The following is an 18319-nucleotide window of genomic DNA, read 5'->3' as shown; positions in this document are numbered from 1 at the left end:
TTCTTTGGTGGCTGCAGAGTACTCACCTTCTCGAGGGCCGCAGGTTCGGCATTCAGGACTGGGTCCTGGTGACCACGGATGCAAGCCTCCGAGGGTGGGCGGCAGTCACTCAGCGAAGAAGTTTCCAAGGGCTGTGGTCAAGTCAGGAGACTTGCCTTCACATCAATATCCTGGAACTAAGGGCCATATACATCGCCCTAAGTCAAGCGGAGACCCTGCTTCGCGACAAACCGGTTCTGATTCAGTCAGACAATGTCACCGCAGTGGCTCATGTAAACCGCCAAGGCGGCACAAGGAGCAGGGTGGCGATGGTAAAAGCCACCTGAATTCTTCGCTAGGTGGAGAATCACGTAAGCGCACTGTCAGCAGTGTTCATTCCGGGAGTGGATAACTGGGAAGCATACTTCCTCAGCAGGCACGACCTCCCCCCGTGAGAGTGGGGACTTCATCAAGAAGTCTTCACGCAGATTGTAGGTTGTGGGAACTGCCACAGGTGGACATGATGGCATCCCACCTCAACAAAAAGCTACAGAGGTATTGCGCCAGGTCAAGAGACCCTCAGGCGATAGCTGTAGACGCACTGGTGACACCGTGGATGTTGCAGTCGTTTTATGTGTTTCCTCCTCTTCCTCTCATACCCAAGGTGCTGAGAATCATAAGGGAAAGAGGAGTGAGAACAATACTCATTGTTCAGGATTGGCCAAGAAGGACTTGGTATCCAGAGCTGCAAGAAATGCTCACAGAGGACCCATGGCCTCTGCCTCTAGGGCAGGATCTGTGGCAGCAGGGACCTTGTCTGTTCCAAGACTTACCGCGGCTGCGTTTGACGGCATGGCGGTTTAACGCCGGATCCTAGTAAAAAAAAAAGAAAAAAAAAGGGATTCCAGTTGAGGTTATTCCTACGCTAATAAAGGCTAGGAAGGACGTGACGGCTAAACATTATCACCGTATACTGCGAAAATATGTTGCTTGGTGTGAGGCCAGCTGGGCCGTTTCCTTCACGTCCTACAGTTCGGAGTGACTTTGGGCCTAAAATTGGGGTCCATTAAGGTCCAGATTTCGGCCCTATCCATTTTCTTTCAAAAAGAACTAGCTTCTCTACCTGAGTTCAGACGTCTGTAAAGGGAGTGCTGAGTATTCAGCCACCGTTTGTGCCTCCAGTGGCACCTTGGGATCTTTACGTGGTGTTGAGTTTCCTGAAATCACACTAGTTTGAGCCGCTTAAAACCGTGGATTTAAAATATCTCACGTGGAAGGTGGTCATGCTATTAGCCTTGGCTTCGGCTAGGTGTGTGTCAGAATTGGTGGCTTTGTCACATAAAAGCCCCTATTTGGTTTTCCATATGGACAGGGCAGAATTGCGGACTTGTCCGCAATTTCTGCCAAATGTGGTGTCATCTTTCATATGAACCAACCTATTGTGGTGCCTGTGGCTACTCGTGACTTGGAGGATTCCGAGTTACTGGATGTAGTCAGGGCTTTGAAGGTTTATGTAGCCAGAACGGCTAGAGTCAGGAAAACTGAGTCGCTGTTTATCCTGTATGCATCCAACAAGCTGGTTGCTCCTGCTTCAAAGCAGACTATTGCTCGCTGGATCTGTAACTCTATCCAGCAGGCTCATTCTGCGGCTGGATTGCCACTTCCAACATCAGTAAAAGCCCACTCCACAAGGAAGGTGGGCTCTTCTTGGGCGGCTGTCCAAGGGTCTCGGCATTACAGCTTTGCCGAGCGGCTACTTGGTCAGGTTCAAACACCTTTGCAAAGTTCTACAAGTTTGATACCCTGGCTGAGGAGGACCTTGTGTTTGCTCATTCGGTGCTGCAGAGTCATCCGCACTCTCCTGCCCGTTTGGGAGCTTTGGTATAATCCCCATGGTCCTTACGGAGTCCTCAGCATCCACTTGGACGTTAGAGAAAATAAGATTTTACTTACCGGTAAATCTATTTCTCGTAGTCCGTAGTGGATGCTGGGCACCCGTCCCTAGTGTGGACTTCTTCTGCAATACTTGTATATAGTTATTGCTTAAATAAGGGTTATGTTATGGTTGCATCAGGTTTGTCTGATGCTCTGTTGTTGTTCATACTGTTAACTGGGTAAGTTTATCACGAGTTATACGGTGTGATTGGTGTGGCTGGTATGAGTCTTACCCTGGATTCCAAAATCCTTTCCTTGTACTGTCAGCTCTTCCGGGCACAGTTTCCTTAACTGAGGTCTGGAGGAGGGGTATAGAGGGAGGAGCCAGTGCACACCAGTATTCCTAATTCTTTCTTAAAGTGCCCTGTCTCCTGCGGAGCCCGTCTATTCCCCATGGTCCTTACGGAGTCCCCAGCATCCACTACGGACTACGAGAAATAGATTTACCGGTAAGTAAAATCTTATTTTTCCATAAACATTACATAGATGACATTTTAATTGTGTGGGAAGGAGATCAGCCCAGTTTTAAAGGATTTTTAACATACATTTCGGATAACACCATGAACCTTAGGTTTACTGCCAATGACGATACTGAATTAATTGAATTTTTGGACTTCATTCTAACACATTCAGAGAAAGAAATAATCACAAGCAACTTTATCAAAAAGGTGGATATGAACAGCTACGTGCGTTATAGGAGCAACCACCGGCAACAATGGAAGGACAATATCCCCTACTCCCAATTCAATGGAATAGCATGCAATTGCAAGACCAGTGAGGATAGGGATCAACAACTTGAAGTATACACGGAAAGATTCAAGGAGAAAGTATACCCTAATCGTTTTTTAGAAGAAAGCCTCCTCTAGAATAAAAGGTTTGGAGAGAAGACAACTTTTAAAGTACAATTCAAAGGAAAACAAAGAGGAAACAGTCAAATGTATTACCACCTATAGCAGACACGAGAATTTCATCAAACAAACACTCAAGAAACACTGGAACATATTGCTCATGGACCCTATTCTAAGGGACTACCTCACCAAGGAACCCAAACTGGTATTCCAGAAATCACAAAGTCTTAAGGACCTTGTGGCAACAAGTATGTTAAGGAATCCTGAAGCTCAGAATACAATGCCGAAATGCGTGGGAGTTTTAAGTGTGGCAGGTGCAATGTTTGTAGACATCTCCATCAGAATAGGAAATCGTTCCACAATACCAACACTAACAAGGAGTAGCTAAATAAACAGTTTATCAACTGCAATACATCGTCAGTGATTTATCTCCTGGAATGTCTGTGCAAAATGAAGTACATTGGAAAAAAGAGGATTTTGGTACTTACCGATAAATCCATTTCTCTGATTCCTCTAGGGGACACTGGAGTCCTATACAGTAGGGGTGTGAAGCTTGCAACCGGAGGTGTGGCACAATCTAAAATTAGCATTGTCTGCACAGCCGGCTCCTCCCCCTTCACATCCCTCAGCCCTCAGTTTGGAAAATTGTGCCAAAGAGGTAGAAGAACAAGAGCTCTTGCTCCTTGAAGATTTTTTTTTTTTATATATATTTTTTCATTTATACTTGCCCAATCCCTCCTCACTGAAGGGAGGGTGCAGGTTTTAAGAAACAAAATGGTAAATGCCTGATCCCACCTAAATGAAAGGGGGTGCAGGCTTTACCAGAGAAAAAGGCTGCGTCCCCCTAATAAAAGGGGGACAAAGTTTAGCATGGAGAGACAAAGATTCCACCTAAAGGGGTCTGCATCTCTCTGAAGGCACCAACTGCGAGTACTGGTTGTATTTAAGATACAGAGTGTTACAGATAAGGCTACGTCAACCTAATAAAGGGGGACAATGCATTCAGAAAAGAGTGACAAGAATCCCACTAAAGGGATCTACTTCGCTCTATAGGAAAATCTGAGACATCAGGTTTTTATACAGATCGGGCAGACCTCTTATTGTTTCTGTGCTGTTCTATAACTAGCAATGTCTATTTCCTCAGAAAAAGTCAGAGTCTAGTGGTTAGGCATGCTGACTGCCAACCTAGAGGTCCTAGGTTCAATCCCCACTATAGGCTGTGATTATATTTATTTAGCTCATGTGAGTACTGAGGCAGCGCAGCATCTCCCGCTCCCCCTCTTCTCCTCCGGCTCAGTGACAGGCTGAGTGGTGTGTGTGTGTGTGTGTGTGTGTGTGTGTGTGTGTGTGTGTGTATATGCTGCGGCTGACAGCCGCAGCATCCACAGTAATTACTGAGCCGCTCTTAATCAGTGCGCGGCTGAGATCTCCACAAGGCGCAAGGCGCTCCCTCCGTCCACGGCAGCTGCACTCATGAAGGTCGGGGGAGAGACGCGGCGGGGGACCCGGTAGCGGCACGGATCATTCCGGCTTAGAGGGCTAATCCCTCTTGTCAGAGAGCAGGCAGATTGATTCCTGCTAAACTGTAGAGAGTAGGGAGATGAGCGCGGGCGGTAAACTCCGGCGCAGGATACACTATGCTGGGACGCTTACGATCTGTACAAAAAACTTCAGTGGCAGCCATATTTTAAAAACAAAAGGCGCCAAGATACTGTACTCCTGGAATTTCTGTGCAAAATAAAGTACATTGGAAAAACAAAGAGACTGTTATGCACACCAGTGCCTGCAGGAATGTACTGGTGTCTGAACTGTTATGCACACCAGTGCCTGCAGGAATGTACTGGTGTCTGAACGGAGAGGGATGCAAAACAAATGAACTCACAGACAGACTGGGGAATATGACATTACGTACACAGAAGGTGATAGGGTAACAAAATAAACACAAAGTGAACAGAGAAGCCCAGAGGCTACGAAACTGGGTGTCTCCCTAGTATTAGGAATGCTCAGATGGAAAAAGCAAGATGTTGTGTTTTAATACGTAGAGAACCCGAAATGCTGTTGCTAAGGGCAACAGCAAAACCCTAAAGGGTTACCAACGGGTGTGGCAGTAAACTCCTTGGTCAGAGATGGAATGATAGACACAAGGAGAGTCTCCACAATCCTAATCCTCACTTGCAGTGCACAGGTTCAGCTTACTGCCACTAAACTGACACCTGAACACCTTGCACAGTGAGAAAGGATTTTGGCAGGCAAGTCTGAGAATAAAGCCGCAAACTTGCTAAGTTCACAGAGTAGCAAAAGAACCCCAGCAAGTTAAACGACTGACTCCAGTCTTACTGCTAGGTCTGGATTGGCAGAGTGTAGTACCAAATCCCCAGGCCTATTTGCAGTAAGCAACAACAAATACAAAGCTACACAGTACTGGCTAACTTTCAGGAACTGACTAACCAACAAAGATTCAGCAGCATCTGCTTAACCTGAGAAGAGGGTTTATAAAGCAGGTGCTGTCCACGCCCCACTCAGACCTCACAGACTGTGAGCACAAAAACCAGCACCGGATCCCCTGCCAAGCACAGAGCCTGTAACCACTGCACAGCAAAATACCCGAACCGGAGTATCAGCTGCGCTCAGGTTACTCCGCTAGCACTTGTCTCCCGGTTGCCATGACGACGTGGCAGCACAGGGCAGGAGACCCTAACAGTACCCCCCTCTGACGAGGGGTCAAAGAACCCCTACCACCGGGTTTATCGGGGAACTGCGAGAAGAAAGAGCGTATCAGTCTGGGAGCATGAAGATCACAACTGCGCACCCATGACCGCTCCTCCGGGCCATACCCCTTCCAGTGCACCAAAAATGACAGCCGACCCCGAACCATCTTGGAGTCAAGAATCCTTTCAACAACAAACTCCCTCTGGCCACGTATCAGAAGAGGGGAAGGTCTTCCACTGGAAGAAGGATTACTAATCGCCCGTTTTAAAAGGGAACAATGAAATGTTTTATTGATACCTAAAGAACGGGGCAGATCTAACTGAAATGCCACCGGATTGATAACCCGATGAACCGGGGGCCTAACTTATGAGATGGCTGTCTCAACTTCAAATTCTTGATAGACAACCAGACGAAGTCTCAAAATTTGAAGCTGCAGGGTCTTTTCAGCTTATGAAAAACCCTTTTGGTCACTAATGACACAGACACAAGGGCTTTCTTCACTTTCCTCCAAATACCTCTAAGGACTGAAACCACAGAGGAACCACCAGGCGTGGAGTCCAGGGGGTCAAAAGAATTGGCCTTAGGATGATGCCCATACACACAAAGGAAGGGAGAGATCCCTGTAGCAGAGTGAGCCGCGTTGTTATTAGTGATGAGCAGGTTCGGTTCCTCGGAATCCGAACCCGCCCGCACTTCAGCTTTTTTTACACGGGCCCGAGCAGGCTCGGATCCTCCCGCCTTGCTCGGTTAACCCGAGCGCGCCCGAATGTCATCATCCCGCTGTCGGATTCTCGCGAGGCTCGGATTCTATATAAGGAGCCGCGCGTCGCCGCCATTTTCACACGTGCATTGAGATTGATAGGGAGAGGACGTGGCTGGCGTCCTCTCCGTTTAGAAGAAATAGATAGAGACTTAGAGACTGAGAGTGAGAGTGAGACACTTGATTTACTGGAGCTTAGGAGTACTCAGAGAGTGCAGAGTTTACTAGTGACTGACCAGTGACCACCAGTGCAGTTTTATATTTAATATAATCCGTTCTCTGCCTGAAAAAAAACGATACACAGTGACACAGTAACAGTATACCATATCTGTGCTCAGGCTCAGTGTGCTGCATCATCTATGTATATCTGACTGTGCTGAGTGCTCACTGCTCACACAGCTTAATTGTGGGGGAGACTGGGGAGCAGTTATAGCAGGAGTACATATTTTAACAGTTCACACTTTTGCTGCCAGTGTGCCACTGCCAGTGTGACTGACCAGTGACCACTGGCACTGACCTGACCACCAGTATATTGTGATTGTCTCCTGAAAAAGTTAAACACTCGTCGTGTGGTGTTTTTTTTATTCTATAAACGCATTCTGCTGACAGTGTCCAGCAGGTCCGTCATTATCATTATATAATATATACCTGTCCGGCTGCAGTAGTGATATATATATATATTTTGAATCATTATCATCCAGTCTATATTAGCAGCAGACGCAGTGCGGTAGTCCACGGCTGTAGCTACCTCTGTGTCGGCAGTCGCTCGTCCATCCATAATTGTATACCACCTACCTGGGGTGGGTTTTTTTTTTCTATCTTCTTGATACTAGTAGCTTACTTTAGGAGTCTGCAGTGCTGACAGTGTCCAGCAGGTCCGTCATTATCATTATATATACCTGTCCGGCTGCAGTAGTGATATATATATATATTTTGAATCATTATCATCCAGTCTATATTAGCAGCAGACGCAGTACGGTAGTCCACGGCTGTAGCTACCTCTGTGTCGGCAGTCGCTCGTCCATCCATAATTGTATACCACCTACCTGTGGTGTTTTTTTTCTTTTCTATCTTCTTGATACTAGTAGCTTACTTTAGGAGTCTACAGTGCTGACAGTGTCCAGCAGGTCCGTCATTATATAATATATACCTGTCCGGCTGCAGTAGTGATATATATATATATTTTTGAATCATTATCATCCAGTCTATATTAGCAGCAGACGCAGTATGGTAGTCCACGGCTGTAGCTACCTCTGTGTCGGCAGTCGCTCGTCCATCCATAATTGTATACCACCTACCTGGGGTGTTTTATTTTTTTCTATCTTCTTGATACTAGTAGCTTACTTTAGGAGTCTGCAGTGCTGACAGTGTCCAGCAGGTCCATCATTATCATTATATATACCTGTCCGGCAGCAGTAGTGATATATATATATATATATATATATTTTGAATCATTATCATCCAGTCTATATTAGCAGCAGATGCAGTACGGTAGTACATGGCTGTAGCTACCTCTGTGTCGGCAGTCGCTCGTCCATCCATAATTGTATACCACCTACCTGTGGTGTTTTTTTTTTCTTTTCTATCTTCTTGATACTAGTAGCTTACTTTAGGAGTCTGCAGTGCTGACAGTGTCCAGCAGGTCCGTCATTATATAATATATACCTGTCCGGCTGCAGTAGTGATATATATATATATTTTTGAATCATTATCATCCAGTCTATATTAGCAGCAGACGCAGTACGGTAGTCCACGGCTGTAGCTACCTCTGTGTCGGCAGTCGCTCGTCCATCCATAATTGTATACCACCTACCTGGGGTGGTTTTTTTTTTTTCTATCTTCTTGATACTAGTAGCTTACTTTAGGAGTCTGCAGTGCTGACAGTGTCCAGCAGGTCCGTCATTATCATTATATATACCTGTCCGGCTGCAGTAGTCATATATATATATATTTTGAATCATTATCATCCAGTCTATATTAGCAGCAGACGCAGTACGGTAGTCCGCGGCTGTAGCTACCTCTGTGTCGGCAGTCGCTCGTCCATCCATAATTGTATACCACCTACCTGTGGTGTTTTTTTTCTTTTCTATCTTCTTGATACTAGTAGCTTACTTTAGGAGTCTGCAGTGCTGACAGTGTCCAGCAGGTCTGTCATTATATAATATATACCTGTCCGGCTGCAGTAGTGATATATATATATATTTTTGAATCATTATCATCCAGTCTATATTAGCAGCAGACGCAGTACGGTAGTCCACGGCTGTAGCTACCTCTGTGTCGGCAGTCGCTCGTCCATCCATAAGTATACTAGTATCCATCCATCTCCATTGTTTACCTGAGGTGCCTTTTAGTTGTGCCTATTAAAATATGGAGAACAAAAATGTTGAGGTTCCAAAAATAGGGAAAGATCAAGATCGACTTCCACCTCGTGCTGAAGCTGCTGCCACTAGTCATGGCCGAGACGATGAAATGCCATCAACGTCGTCTGCCAAGGCCGATGCCCAATGTCATAATACAGAGCATGTAAAATCCAAAACACCATATATCAGTAAAAAAAGGACTCAAAAATCTAAAAGAAAATTGTTGGAGGAGAAGCGTAAACTGGCCAATACGCCATTTATCACACGGAGTGGCAAGGAACGGCTGAGGCCCTGGCCTATGTTCATGGCTAGTGGTTCAGCTTCACATGAGGATGGAAGCACTTAGCCTCTCGCTAGAAAAATGAAACAACTCAAGCTGGCAAAAGCACAGCAAAGAACTGTGCGTTCTTCGAAATCCCAAATCCACCAGGAGAGTCCAATTGTGTCGGTTGCGATGCCTGACCTTCCCAACACTGGACGTGAAGAGCATGCGCCTTCCACCATTTGCACGCCCCCTGCAAGTGCTGGAAGGAGCACCCGCAGTCCAGTTCCTGATAGTCAGATTGAAGATGTCAGTGTTGAAGTACACCAGGATGAGGAGGATATGGGTGTTGCTGGCGCTGGGGAGGAAATTGACCAGGAGGATTCTGATGGTGAGGTGGTTTGTTTAAGTCAGGCACCCTGGGAGACACCTGTTGTCCGTGGGAGGAATATGGCCATTGACATGCCTGGTGAAAATACCAAAAAAATCAGCTCTTCGGTGTGGAAGTATTTCAACAGAAATGCGGACAACAGGTGTCCAGCCGTGTGTTGCCTTTGTCAAGCTGTAATAAGTAGGGGTAAGGACGTTAACCACCTCGGAACATTATACGTCACCTGCAGCGCATTCATCATAAGTCAGTGACAAGTTCAAAAACTTTGGGCGACAGCGGAAGCAGTCCACTGACCAGTAAATCCCTTCCTCTTGTAACCAAGCTCACGCAAACCACCCCACCAACTCCCTCAGTGTCAATTTCCTCCTTCCCCAGGAATGCCAATAGTCCTGCAGGCCATGTCACTGGCAATTCTGACGAGTCCTCTCCTGCCTGGGATTCCTCCGATGCATCCTTGAGTGTAATGCCTACTGCTGCTGGCGCTGCTGTTGTTGCTGCTGGGAGTCGATCGTCATCCCAGAGGGGAAGTCGTAAGACCACTTGTACTACTTCCAGTAAGCAATTGACTGTCCAACAGTCCTTTGCGAGGAAGATGAAATATCACAGCAGTCATCCTGCTGCAAAGCGGATAACTGAGGCCTTGACAACTATGTTGGTGTTAGACGTGCGTCCGGTATCCGACGTTAGTTCACAGGGAACTAGACAATTTCTTGAGGTAGTGTGCCCCCGTTACCAAATACCATCTAGGTTCCACTTCTCTAGGCAGGCGATACCGAGAATGTACACGGACGTCAGAAAAAGACTCACCAGTGTCCTAAAAAATGCAGTTGTACCCAATGTCCACTTAACCACGGACATGTGGACAAGTGGAGCAGGGCAGACTCATGACTACATGACTGTGACAGCCCACTGGGTAGATGTATTGCCTCCCGCCGCAAGAACAGCAGCGGCGGCACCAGTAGCAGGATCTCTCAAACGCCAGCTCGTTCCTAGGCAGGCTACGCTTTGTATCACCGCTTTCCAGAATACGCACACAGCTGAAAACCTCTTACGGCAACTGAGGAAGATCATCGCAAATGGCTTACCCCAAATGGACTCTCCTGTGGATTTGTGGCATCGGACAACGCCAGCAATATTGTGCGTGCATTACATCTGGGCAAATTCCAGCACGTCCCATGTTTTGCACATACCTTGAATTTGGTGGTGCAGAATTATTTATAAAACGACAGGGGCGTGCAAGAGATGCTGTCGGTGGCCAGAAGAATTGCGGGCCACTTTCGGCGTGCAGGCACCGCGTGCCGAAGACTGGAGCACCACCAAACATTCCTGAACCTGCCCTGCCATCATCTGAAGCAAGAGGTGGTAACGAGGTGGAATTTAACCCTCTATATGCTTCAGAGGATGGAGGAGCAACAAAAGGCCATTCAAGCCTATACATCTGCCCACGATATAGGCAAAGGAGGGGGAGTGCACCTGACTCAAGCGCAGTGGAGAATGATTTCAACGTTGTGCAAGGTTCTGCAACCCTTTGAACTTGCCACACATGAAGTCAGTTCAGACACTGCCAGCCTGAGTCAGGTCATTCCCCTCATCAGGCTTTTGCAGAAGAAGCTGGAGGCATTGAAGGAGGAGCTAAAACACAGCGATTCCGCTAGGCATGTGGGACTTGTGGATGGAGCCCTTCATTCGCTTAACCAGGATTCACGTGTGGTCAATCTGTTGAAATCAGAGCACTACATTTTGGCCACCGGGCTCGATCCTAGATTTAAAACCTACGTTGGATCTCTCTTTCCGGCAGACACAAGTCTGCAGGGGTTCAAAGAACTGCTGGTGAGAAAATTGTCAAGTCAAGCGGAACGCGACCTGTCAACATCTCCTCCTTCACATTCTCCCGCAATTGGGGGTGCGAGGAAAAGGCTCAGAATTCCGAGCCCACCCACTGGCGGTGATGCAGGGCAGTCTGATGCTGACATCTGGTCCGGACTGAAGGACCTGCCAACGATTACTGACATGTCGTCTACTGTCACTGCATATGATTCTCTCCCCATTGAAAGAATGGTGGAGGATTATATGAGTGACCGCATCCAAGTAGGCACGTCAGACAGTCCGTACGTATACTGGCAGGGAAAAGAGGCAATTTGGAGGCCCTTGCACAAACTGGCTTTATTCTACCTAAGTTGCCCTCCCTCCAGTGTATACTCCGAAAGAGTGTTTAGTGCCGCCGCTCACCTTGTCAGCAATCGGCGTACGAGGTTACTTCCAGAAAATGTGGAGAAGATGATGTTCATTAAAATGAATAATAATCAATTACTCCTTGGAGACATTCACCAGCAGCAATTGCCTCCACGGGGATCTGAGATGGTGGATTCCAGTGGGGACGAATTAATAATCTGTGAGGAGGGGGATGTACACAGTGAAAGGGGTGATGAATCGGATGATGATGATGAGGTGGACATCTTGCCTCTGTAGAGCCAGTTTGTGCAAGGGGAGATTGATTGCTTCTTTTTTGGTGGGGGCCCAAACCAACCAGTCATTTCAGTCACAGTCGTGTGGCAGACCCTGTCGCTGAAATGATGGGTTGGTTAAAGTGTGCATGTCCTGTTTATACAACATAAGGGTGGGTGGGAGGGCCCAAGGACAATTCCATCTTGCACCTCTTTTTTCTTTTTTTCTTCTTTGCGTCATGTGCTGTTTGGGGAGTGTTTTTTGGAAGGGCCATCCTGCGTGACACTGCAGTGCCACTCCTAGATGGGCCAGGTGTTTGTGTCGGCCACTAGGGTCGCTTAGGTTACTCACACAGCTACCACATTGCACCTCTTTTTTTTCTTCTTTGAGTCATGTGCTGTTTGGGGACTGTTTTTTGGAAGGGCCATCCTGTGTGACACTGCAGTGCCACTCCTAGATGGGCCAGGTGTTTGTGTCGGCCACTAGGGTCGCTTATCTTACTCACACAGCTACCTCAATGCGCCTCTTTTTTTCTTTGCGTCATGTGCTGTGTGGGGAGTGTTTTTTGGAAGGGCCATCCTGCGTGACACTGCAGTGCCACTCCTAGATGGGCCAGGTGTTTGTGTCGGCCACTTGGGTCGCTGAGCTTAGTCATCCAGCGACCTCGGTGCAAATTTTAGGATTAAAAATAATATTGTGAGGTGTGAGGTGTTCAGAATAGACTGAAAATGAGTGTAAATTATGGTTATTGAGGTTAATAATACTATGGGATCAAAATGACCCCCAAATTCAATGATTTAAGCTGTTTTTTAGGGTTTTTTGAAAAAAACACCCGAATCCAAAACACACCCGAATCCGACAGAAAAAATTCGGTGAGGTTTTGCCAAAACGCGTTCGAACCTAAAACACGGCCGCGGAACCAAATCCAAAACCAAAACACAAAACCCGAAAAATTTCAAGTGCACATCCCTACCAATTTCTTGCTCAGGCCTTTTGTTTGTTAGACTGGGCACTAGATGTAGGGGTCGCAGTTGACCCTCTGGCACCAGTTCCGAGCTCTGGCCTGGTATTTCTTAGACTGGGCACTGGACGTAGGGGTAGCAAGAAACCTTCTGGCACCAGTTTCAGGCTCAGACCTGTTGTTTTTTAGACTGGGCACTAGTTGTAGGGGCCGTGGGTAACCCCCTGGCACCAGTTTCAGGCTCCGGCCTGTTGTTTCTTAGACTGGGCACTAGACACAGGGGTCAAAGGTGACCCCCTGGCACCAGTTTCAGGCTCCGGACTGTTATTTGTTAGAATGGGCACTAGATTTAGGGGCCAAAGGTGACCCCCTGGCACCAATTTCACGCTCTGGCCTATTATTTGTTAGACTGGGCACTAGACGTAGGGCTAACAGGTGACCCCTTGGAACCAGTTTCAGGATCCGGCCTTTTGTTTGCTAGACTGGCCACTAGTTGTAGGGGCCATAAGGGACACCCTGGCACCAGTATCGGTCTCCAGCCTTTTGTTTTTTAGACTGGGCACTAGACACAGGGGTCACAGGTGACCCCCTTGCACCAGTTTCATGCTTCGGCCTATTATTTGTTAGACTGGGCACTAGATGTAGGGGCCACAAAGGAACCCCTTGCACCAGTTTAAGGCTTCGGCCTTTTGTTTGTTAGATTGGTCTTTAGACGCAGGGGTAACAGGTGACCCCTTGGAACCAGTTTCAGGTACCGGCCTGTTGTTTGCTAGACTGGGCACTAGTTGTAGGGGCCACAAGGGACCCCCTGGCACCAGTTTCAGTCTCCAGCCTTTTATTTTTTAGACTGGGCACTAGACATAGGGGTTGCAGGTGACCCCCTGGCACCAGTTTCGTACTCAGGCATGTGATTAGTTAGACTGGGCACTATACGTAGAGGTCGAAAGGGACCCCCTGGCACCAGTTTCGTACTCAGACGTGTTGTTTGTTAGATTGGTTTTTAGACGCAGGGGTAACAGGTGACCCCTTGGAACCAGTTTCAGGATCCGTCCTGTTGTTTGATAGACTGGGCACTAGTTGTAGGGGCCACAAGGGACCCCCTGGTACCAGTTTCGGTCTCCAGCCTTTTGTTTTTTAGACTGGGCATTAGACATAGGGGGCGCAGGTGACCCCCGCCACCAGTTTCGTACTCAGGCATGTGATTACTTAGACTGGGCACTATACGTAGAGGTCGAAAGGGACCCCCTGGCACCAGTTTCAGGCTCCAGCCTTTTGTTTGTTTGATTGGGCACTTGATGTAGGGGCCAAAGGTGACCCCCTGGCACCAGTCCCGAGCTCCGGCCTGGTGTTTCTTAGACTGGGCACTGGACGTAGGGGTAGCAAGGAACCTTCTGGCACCAGTTTCAGGCTCCGGCCTGATGTTTTTTAGACTGGGCACTAGTTGTAGGGGCCGTGGGTGACCCCCTGGCACCAGTTTCAGGCTCCGGCCTATTGTTTCTTAGACTGGGCACTAGACACAGGGGTCATAGATGACCACCTGGCACCATTTTCAGGCTCCGGCCTATTATTTGTTAGATTGGGCACTAGATGTAAGGGCCAAAATGGACCCCTTGCACCAGTTTCGGTCTCCAGTCTTTTGTTTTTAGACTGGGCACTAGACATATGGGTCGCAGTTGCCCCCCTGGCACCAGTTTCGTAATTAGGCATGTTGTTATTTAGACTGGGCACTATACGTAGAGGTCAACAGGGACCCCCTGGCTCCAGTTTCAGGCTCCGGCGTTTTGTTTGTTAGATTGGGCACTAGACATCAGGGTCACATGTGACCCCCTGGCACCAATTTCCTGCTCAGGCCTGTTGTTTGTTAGACTGGGCACTAGATGTAGGGTTCGCAAGGGACCCCCTTGCACCAGTGTCAGGCTCCGGCCTGTTGTTTTGTAGACTGGGCACTAGTTGTAGGGGCCGTGGGTGACCCCCTGGCACCAGTTTCTAGCTCCGACCTGTTGTTTCTTAGACTGCGCACTAGACACAGGGGTCGCAGGTGACCCCCTGGCACCAGTTTCGTACTAAGGCATGTTGTTAGTTAGACTGGGCACTATACGAAGAGGTCTAAAGGGACCCCCTGGCACCAGTTTCAGTCTCCGGACTTTTGTTTGTTAGACTGGGCAATAGATGTAGGGGCCACAAGGGACCCCCTCGCACCAGTTTCACGCTCTGGCCTATTATTTGTTAGACTGGGCACTAGACGTAGGGGCCGCAAGGGACCCCCTGGCACCAGTTTCAGGCTCTGTCCTCTTGTTTATTAGACTGGGCTTTAGACGCAGGGGTAACAGGTGACTCCTTGGAACCAGTTTCAGGCTCCGGCCTTTTATTTGTCAGACTGGGCACTAGTTGTAGGGGCCACAAGGGACCCCCTGGCACCAGTTTCAGGATCCGGCCTGTTGTTTGTTAGACTGGGCAGTAGACATAGGGGTCGCAGGTGACCCACTGGCACCAATTTCCTGCTCAGGCCTTTTGTTTGTTAGACTGGGCACTAGTTGTAGGGTTCGCAAGGGACCCCCTTGCACCAGTTTCAGGCTCCGGCCTGTTGTTTTTTAGACTGGGCACTAGTTGTAGGGGCCGTGGGTGACCCCCTGGTACCAGTTTCAAGCTCCGGCCTCTTGTTTCTTAGACTGGGCACTAGACACAGGGGTCGCAGGTGACCCCCTTGCACCAGTTTCGTACTCAGGCATGTAGTTAGTTAGACTGGGCACTATACGTAGACATCTAAAGGGACCCCCTGGCACCAGTTTCAGGCTCCGGCCTTTTGTTTGTTAGACTGGGCAATAGATGTAGGGGCCACAAGGGACCCGCTGGCACCAGTTTTGGACTCCTAACTGTTGTTTCTTAGACTGGGCACATGACAGAGGGGTCACAGGTGACCCCCTTGCATCAGTTTCAGGCTCCGCCCTATTGTTTGTTAGACTGGGCACTATATGTAGGGGTCACAAGGGACCCCCTGGCACCAGTTTCACGCTCTGGCCTATTATTTGTTAGACTGGGCACTAGACGTAGGGGCCACAAGGGACCCCCTGGCACCAGTTTCAGGCTCCGTCCTCTTGTTTGTTAGACTGGGCTTTAGACGCAGGGGTAACAGGTGACTCCTTGGAACCAGTTTCAGGCTCCGGCCTTTTGTTTGTTAGACTGGGCACTAGTTGTAGGGGCCACAAGGGACCCCCTGGCACCAGTTTCAGGATCCGGCCTGTTGTTTGTTAGACTGGGCACTAGACATAGGGGTCGCAGGTGACCCCCTGGCACCAGTTTCGTACTCAGGCATGTGATTAGTTAGACTGGGCACTATACGTAGAGGTCGAAATGGACCCCCTGGCACCAGTTTCGTACTCAGGCATGTTGTTAGATAGACTGGGCACTATACGTAGAGGTCAAAAGTGACCCCCTGGCACCATTTTCAGGCTCCGGCCTTTTGTTTGTTAAATTGGACACTAGACATCAGGGTCACATGTGACCCCCCGGCACCAATTTCCTGCTCAGGCCTTTTGTTTGTTAGATTTGGCACTAGATATAGGGGCCGCAGTTGACCCTCTGGCACCAGTTCCGAGCTCTGGCCTGGTGTTTCTTAGACTGGGCACTGGACGTAGGGGTAGCAAGGAACCTTCTGGCAGCAGTTTCAGGCTCCGACCTGTTGTTTTTTAGACTGGGCACTAGTTGTAGGGGCCGTGGGTGACCCCCTGGCACCAGATTCAGGCTCCGGCCTGTTGTTTCTTAGACTGGGCACTAGACACAGGGGTCAAAGGTGACCCCGTGGCACCAGTTTAAGGCTCCGGCCTATTATTTGTTAGACTGGGCACTAGATTTAGGGGCCAAAGGTGACCCCCTGGCACCAGTTTCACGCTCTGGCCTATTATTTGTTAGACTGGGCACTAGTTGTAGGGGCCGTGGGTGACCCCCTGGCACCAGTTTCTAGCTCCGGGCCTGTTGTTTCTTAGACTGGGCACTAGACACAGGGGTCGCAGGTGACCCCCTGGCACCAGTTTTGTACTCAGGCATGTTGTTATTTAGACTGGGCACTATACGTAGAGGTCTAAAGGGACCTCCTGGCACCAGTTTCAGGCTCCGGCCTTTTGTTTGTTAGACTGGTCAATACATATAGGGGCCACAAGGGACCCGCTGGCACCAGTTTTGGACTCCAAACTGTTGTTTCTTAGACTGGGCTCAAGACAGAGGGGTCACAGGTGACCCCCTTGCATCAGTTTCAGGCTCCGTCCTATTGTTTGTTAGACTGGGCACTAGTTGTAGGGGCCACAAGGGACCCCCTGGCACCAGTTTCGGTCTCCAGCCTTTTGTTTTTTAGACTGGGCACTAGACATAGGGTTTGCAGGTGACCCCCTGGCACCAATTTCGTACTCAGGCATGTGATTAGTTAGACTGGGCACTATGGAGGTCATTCCGAGTTGTTCGCTCGCAAGGCGATTTTAGCAGAGTTGCTCACGCTAAGCCGCCGCCCCCCCCCGGGGTGTGAATCTTAGCATCCTAAAATTGCGAACGACGTATTCGCAATATTGCGATTACAAACTTCTTAGCAGTTTCAGAGTAGCTTCAGACTTACTCGGCATCTGCGATCAGTTCAGTGCTTGTCGTTTCTGGTTTGACGTCACAAACACACCCAGCGTTCGCCCAGATACTCCCCCGTTTCTCCGGCCACTCCTGCGTTTTTTCCGGAAACGGTAGCGTTTTTTCCCACACGCCCATAAAACGGCCTGTTTCCGCCCAGTAACACCCATTTCCTGTCAATCACACTACGATCGCCTGAGCGATGAAAAAGCTGTGAGTAAAAATACTACCTTCATAGCAAAATTACTTGGCGCAGTCGCAGTGCGGACATTGCGCATGCGCACTAAGCGGAAAATCGCTGCGATGCGAGGAAATTTACCGAGCGAACAACTCGGAATGACCACCTATACGTAGAGGTCGAAAGGGACCCCCTGGCACCAGTTTCGTACTCAGGCGTGTTGTTTGTTAGATTGGTCTTTAGATGCAGGGGTAACAGGTGACCCCTTGGAACCAGTTTCAGGATCCGGCCTGTTGTTTGATAGACTGGGCACTAGTTGTAGGGGCCACAAGGGACCCCCTGGTACCAGTTTCGGTCTCCAGTCTTTTGTTTTTCAGACTGGGCATTAGACATAGGGGGCGCAGGTGACCCCCGGCACCAGTTTCGTACTCAGGCATGTGATTAGTTAGACTGGGCACTATACGTAGAGGTCGAAAGGGACCCCCTGGCACCAGTTTCAGGCTCCAGCCTTTTGTTTGTTAGATTGGGCACTTGATGTAGGGGCCAAAGGTGACCCCCTGGCACCAGTCCCGAGCTCCGGCCTGGTGTTTCTTAGACTGGGCACTGGTCGTAGGGATAGCAAGGAACCTTCTGGCACCAGTTTCAGGCTCCGACCTGTTGTTTTTTAGACTGGGCACTAGTTGTAGGGGCCATGGTTGACCCCCTGGCACCAGATTCAGGCTCCGGCCTGTTGTTTCTTAGACTGGGCACTAGACACAGGGGTCAAAGGTGACCCCCTGGCACCAGTTTCAGGCTCCGGCCTATTATTTGTTAGACTGGGCACTAGATTTAGGGGCCAAAGGTGACCCCCTGGCACCAGTTTCACGCTCTGGCCTATTATTTG

The sequence above is a fragment of the Pseudophryne corroboree genome, chromosome 3 (genome assembly GCF_028390025.1).
Source record: "Pseudophryne corroboree isolate aPseCor3 chromosome 3, aPseCor3.hap2, whole genome shotgun sequence".
Taxonomy (NCBI): Eukaryota; Metazoa; Chordata; class Amphibia; order Anura; family Myobatrachidae; genus Pseudophryne; species Pseudophryne corroboree.
The sequence above is the reverse complement of the archived record's forward strand: the minus strand, read 5'-3'. Positions refer to the sequence as shown.